This window comes from Triticum aestivum, chromosome 3B (assembly GCF_018294505.1).
Source record: "Triticum aestivum cultivar Chinese Spring chromosome 3B, IWGSC CS RefSeq v2.1, whole genome shotgun sequence".
NCBI lineage: Eukaryota > Viridiplantae > Streptophyta > Magnoliopsida > Poales > Poaceae > Triticum > Triticum aestivum.
Genome location: NC_057801.1, coordinates 515,064,154 through 515,070,404, shown reverse-complemented (window position 1 = coordinate 515,070,404; position 6,251 = coordinate 515,064,154).

Sequence of the window (6,251 nt, the reverse complement as noted above, 5' to 3'; positions counted from 1 at the left end):
TGACCGCCGCTGCCCCGAGGTCACCCACCTCCAACCACCATTGCCGGATCCACCTCCGCCGGCCGGCGCCGCGCCCCCCCGACCGGAGCCGCGCCGCCGGCGCGCCTCCTCCCCGCCGCCCTTCGTCGCTCCTTCGCCGACCTTGGCCTCCGCACGCCTCCCCGAGCCCTCTACTCCGTCTTCCTCCCCAACTCCGGCGCCCTGCTCCGGCGAGCCCGGCCCCACCCTGATCCAGATCCAGATCCGGATCTCGGAGGTTGACCCCGTTTTCCGCCAAGTTCCGAAAATATTTGCATTTTCATGTCCTGTTCATCGCATCATAACTCTGCATCCGTAGCTCCGTTTCGTGCGTGTAATATATCAAAATGTTCGCCATGAGATGCTCTACATTTTGTTCCATTGTGCCATGGTTGTTTGAGATCATATTGATGCCTGAATCATCGTTGCAAGAGTGCTATATGATGTTAAGCTGCTGAAATTGTTATAACTTGGTGATTTGTCATTTTTGTTGCATTTGATGTGTGCATCTTATGAACATGAGATCTACATGTGTTTTGTACTACATCATGCCATCTTTACAGGGGTGCAATCCATGTATTTTTGTGAGTCTTTTAGTGAGTGCATCAAGCTTGTTAAGTAGGGTACTTGTTGTTACTGTTTTGCTAGGCTGAATCTGTTATTTCGTGATGCTATGTAAACCTGCTGCTACAAGTCATTCTATGCATAATCTGGAGATGTTCACTAAGGTTGTTTTGTTATACATGTCATTTTCTATCCATCCATGCCCCTGGTTGCATTTATAGCTTGTTGTAGCTTGTTGTAATCTTTCTCTCAAATTGCTAATTAATGTTGCTCTCAGCCTGTTAACATTAAGTTCAGTTTTTGCCATGATCTTTGCTAGTGATCCATGCAACCTATGAACTTGCTCTTGCCATTCTTAGATCCATAAACATGTATTCTTACTGTTGGTCACCTTTTCATGCCATTTAATGCTCTGTGGTGAGTGGTACAAGCTCACCAACATGACTACTTATCGTTGTTCCTGCCATGTATGATTCTGTCATATAACTTGCCATGTTTACATGGGTGCCATCATATTTTCTGGTCCTCTTTGGCTCATGGTCAGTAAAGGACTTTTGTTCTATGAATTTAGTAGTATCATGCCATGCCTTAAGTTTCTATGATAAGTTCTTGTATCATGTTGTTTGATAGCTCTAAACATTGCAACCTGATGTTATTCCTGCTAAGTCTGAAACTGTTACTATATGCAATCTTGCCATGTGTTTTGGAGCATGTTATATTGATTTCTGGAGATAGATTAGTGTTAATGTTTTGCCATGCTTTACCTATACATCATGTCCATGCCTTTTGCATCAATGCCATGTTTGACTTGTTTTGCTCATATCTTCTAGGCCGTAGCTCCGATCTAAATGAACTTTATATGTAACTTGACTAGAATCTTGTGTAGATCATCTTGGTGCATCTTAACTTGCTGTTTAACAACTTCAACTTAATGTTTGTTCACATCTGGACCTATTTCGAAATTTGCATATGAGGACTTACCGGATTTGTTATATGTTGTTTCCGACCTCATATAAACTTGCTTTGATGTGTTGCTCTTATATGCATCATATCTTGCCATGAGTAGCTTCATGTAGTCTTGTCTTGCATCATGCTTGTTGTGCATCATGTCTTGTCTATGTGTGGTGTGTTTACCATGTTGTGTGCTTCTTCTCGATATTTCCCGTTTCGTTGCGATCGTGAGGATTCGTTCGTCTATGCTTGGTTCGTATTCGTGGTTTCATCTTCTTCATGGACTCGTTCTTCTTCCTAGCGGGAATTCAGGCAAGATGAACGCTACCCTGGATCTCACTACTATCATTACTATGCTAGTTGCTTCGTTCTATCGCTTTGTTGCGATACCTATTCACCTGTTCTTCAAGCCTCTCAATTGCCATGTCAGCCTCTAACCTTTTCATCCTTCCTAGCAAACAGTTACTTGGCTATGTTACTGCTTTGCTCAGCCCCTCTTATAGTATTGTTAGTTGCAGGTGAAGTTGAAGATTGCCCCATGCTGGACAGGATTATGTTGGGATATCACAGTATCTCTTATTTAATTAATGCATCTATATACTTGGTAAAGGGTGGAAGACTCGGCCTTATGCCTGGTGTTTTGTTCCACTCTTGCCGCCCTAGTTTCCGTCATACCAGTGTTATGTTCCTGGATTTTGCGTTCCTTACGCAGTTGGGTGATTTATGGGACCCCCTTGACAGTTTGCTTTGAATAAAACTCCTCCAGCAAGGCCCAACCTTGGTTTTACCATTTGCCTCACCACCACCTATACCCTTCCCTTGGGTCGGCCAACCCGAGGGTCATCTTTATTTTAGCCCCCCCGGGCCAATGCTTGTCTAAGTGTTGGTCCGAACCGAGTAGACCGCGGGGCCCCCTCGGGGAAACTCGAGGTCTGTTTTTACTCGTAGGATGTCTCATCCGGTGTTGCCCTGAGAACGAGATATGTGCAGCTCCTATCGGGATTGTCGGCTCATCGGGCGGCTTTGCTGGTCTTGTTTTACCATTGTCGAAATGTCTTGTAAACCGGGATTTCGAGTCTGATCGGGTCTTCCTGGGAGAAGGTATATCCTTCATTGATCAAGAGAGCTTATCATGGGCTAAGTTGGGACACCCCTGCAAGGTATAAACTTTGGAAAGCCGTGCCCGCGGTTATGCGGCAGATGGGAATTTGTTAATGTCCGGTTGTAGATAACCTGACACCAGATCCGAATTAAAATGCATCAACTGCGTGTGTAGCCGTGATGGTCTCTTTTCGGCGGAGTCCGGGAAGTGAACACGGTTTTTGGGTTATGTTTGACGTAAGTAGGAGTTCAGGATCACTTCTTGATCATTGCTAGCTTCACGGCCGTTCTGCTTGCTCTCTTCTCGCTCTTATTTGCGTATGTTAGCCACCATATCATGCTTAGTCGCTGCTGCAACCTCACCACTTTACCCCTTTCTTACCCTTTAAGCTTTGCTAGTCTTGATACCCATGGTAATGGGATTGCTGAGTCCTCGTGGCTCACAGATTACTACAACAACAGTTGCAGGTACAGGTTGTGCGATAATCATGACGCGAGAGCGATGTTTGCTTGTTTTGGAGTTCGTCTTCTGCTTCTTCTTCGATCAGGGGATAGGTTCCAGGTCGGCAGCCTGGGCTAGCAGGGTGGATGTCGTTTGAGCTTCTGTTTGTGTGTCATCCGTAGTCGGATGTTGCTCCTCTGTATTGTGATGTTGTATTCGAGTGGCATTGTATGCCTTATGTATGTATCCCTATCTATTATGTAATGTTGATGTAATGGTATCCACCTTGCAAAAGCGTCTTCAAGATGCGCTTCTATCCTTGGTGGGACCTTCGAGTTCCTTTAGGATAGGGTCGCATATTGGGCGTGACAAGTTGGTATCAGAGCCTCGACCGACCCTAGGATCCCCCTTGATTGATCATGTAGTTTGGCCGATGTCGAGTCTAGAAGAAAACTGTTTTCGGAGTCTAGTTATATCGGAGAGTAGGAATTCTTTTTACTCCTCAGCCCCTTCGTCATTCTGGTAAGGAGTCTTAACGTAGGTGTTTTGAATTACTTCTCTTCCCCTTCAAATTTTTCTTTAGGATCACGCAGTTGGTTTTCTAATCGTTGGTTCTCAGCTCTTTTGATCCGGTGCATTTCTCGTCAAGTTCACTCGAGCCTCTTCATCTTTGAGTTCAATCCTCTGTTGTTTTCTTATTCCCACCCGCCCTCCTTTTTTTTCTCCTCGGAGCCGGAGTCCATAATCGAGTATCCATCCTACTCGTGCGAAGTCTTTGCCTTCTTTCCTCAATGATTTCAACCGGTGTCTTCTCTTCAAGTTATTCGTCGTTTCTCTCTTCCAAGTTGCCTTTGTTTTACCGCCCTCCCACCCTTTTCTTCCCGGAGTCTGAGTCTCTCTCGACCATCTATTTCATTCGTGTGGAGCCTCTTCAGTCTTTCGTCAACTGTTTCAACCGGTGAATTCTCGTCTCGTTTGACATTCTTCATCTCCTTTTCTTCTCCGGTGGACTCAATTCTAGTTTTTCGGGTTGATTATATTCTTTTCCCTCGGCTCAAGTGTTTTCCTTGCTCGTTCGCCTCTCGCCAGTTTATCCTTCCGGAGTGTTCAAGACATCTCAGGAGATTCATCTGTGTTCGAATTAATTTGAGGTTGTCACCTCATTCAAATATTTCAATTGTTCCGGTGCTTCACCTATCTGTTCAACATCCCTTTTCCAACGGTGTTTTCTCTTTAGTGGGCCCTAACCCACAGGTCTTTTCCCAGGATCTTACCCAACCCTTCTAATTATTCCGGAGCCATTCCTAATTCTTTTCGGAGTCTAACATAAGAATGAGTTTCATCAGTCAGATGCTTTTCCAAGATCGATTTCAAATCATTTCATTCTTGGCTCAACCTCTTTGCTTTTCATTCTTCCGGAGTGTCTCAGTAATTTTGGTGGTGTTTTCCGTCGTCATTTGAAGACTAAAGAAGAGTTTTTCCTGTAAATCTTGTCTATTCTCTCGAAGTTTCATGGTTCTAGCTTCATGTTGTCCTCTTGTATTATTCCATTTATCAGATATTCTTTTTCTTATCCATCCGGAGTATGTCAAGAGTTGTTTTCCATTTCTTTTCACCGGAGGCCATCGTTCCAGAAGAATTCTACATCCTCACATTTCAGCTACCGTTATCCAATTATCCCGGTGCTTCATTCAAGTGTTCTTTAATCATCTCATGATCTCTTTGTTCTTTTGCATCTTAATCCCCTCAAGCATATTTGTTCTTCTAATTCTTCCTGGTGATTCAGTCTCTTTCATCAGTCATTTTTGAATTCTTACGGTGGTTCGTTCAAGATTCTTTTCCGTGATGATCATTTTAATTCATTCTTTCTTTTCAATCCTACCGGTGGTTCATGAATACCTTCTCAAGTTTGCAATATGTCACTTCTCAATCCTTTTCAAGAAGAATAAGTAATATGCAAAATCCATATTGTCAACAATTTAATTTGATGAAGGTTAAGCATACAATAAATCTTATTCTTATTTCATCCAAGTGAGTAATCCCTTCCTTCGGAGTTTGTTCTTGTTGAATAAATTCTAGTTCCAAGTGTTTTCATCTTCTCTTTTCCGGAGTTCAAATTTCCTCGGTCATTTTGTCGAAACCCCCATCTAAATCATCGCAAAGCTTTAATCTTATTCTTTCATCCTTCAATTTTATTTCATCATCCTTTCGTTACCAGAGTTCTTCATGGTGGTTCTTCATGATTTAATTCATTCTTCAAGAGTTCATCAAGTATCATTCCATCCTCTCAAGTTCATGTTCTATTCCTTCCATCTTCAGCCGGAATGCTGCCGTAATTCTATCATTCTTATTCCTTTTCTATCTTGTTCTAACCGAAGTGGTTTCAGAGTCTATCTGATTCCATGAGCTTTCGATTCTTATCATTGTCGTCGTTCCTCTTTTCTTCTCGAGTGCTCTCGATTCTTTGCTTCTTCTCTTGAGTTCTAGTTTCACCTCATCCCTTTTCCCTTCCGTCTCGGTCCTAAGATCTCGGGACGAGATCTCTTGTTAATGGAGGAGTGTTGTAACGCCCCGGATTCGATGCGCCAGGTGTCTCCCAGTTATTCGCCTTCGTTGCCATGTCATTTGCTTGCGTGTTGCATTTTTTTCATGTCATCATGTGCATCTCATTTTGCATAAGTGTTTGTCTCATGCATCCGGTCTTTTTCCCCGTTGTCCGTTTCGCGATCCGGCACTCCTATGTTCCCCGGCGCCCCCTTTTGCCTTCTCGGAATGGACCGTGATTTTCCAAGCGTCCTTGGTATAGCACCGGTAGACCGCCTGTCAAGTTCCGTGCCATTTGGAGGTCGTTTGGTACTCCAACGGTTAACCGGGTAACCATAAAAGCCTCTTTTGTCTTGCAGCCCAACACCCCTCCAAAGTGGTCCATAACCCATCTAAGTCACTTCCATGCTCTCGCTCGTTCGATCACGATCGTGTGGGCGAAAACCTCACCTCATTTGGACTCTCCTTGCTCCCAGAATCTATAAAATAGCCGCCTCCACCGAAATTCGCGGATGATTTCAACCCTAACCCTTGCCTTCTTCTTCCTCCGCGCGCCAGACGCGTCCGTGCCGCGCCGGACACGTCCACCGCCGCCTCCCTCAGCCAACCACAGCACGCCACGTCGCCTCCC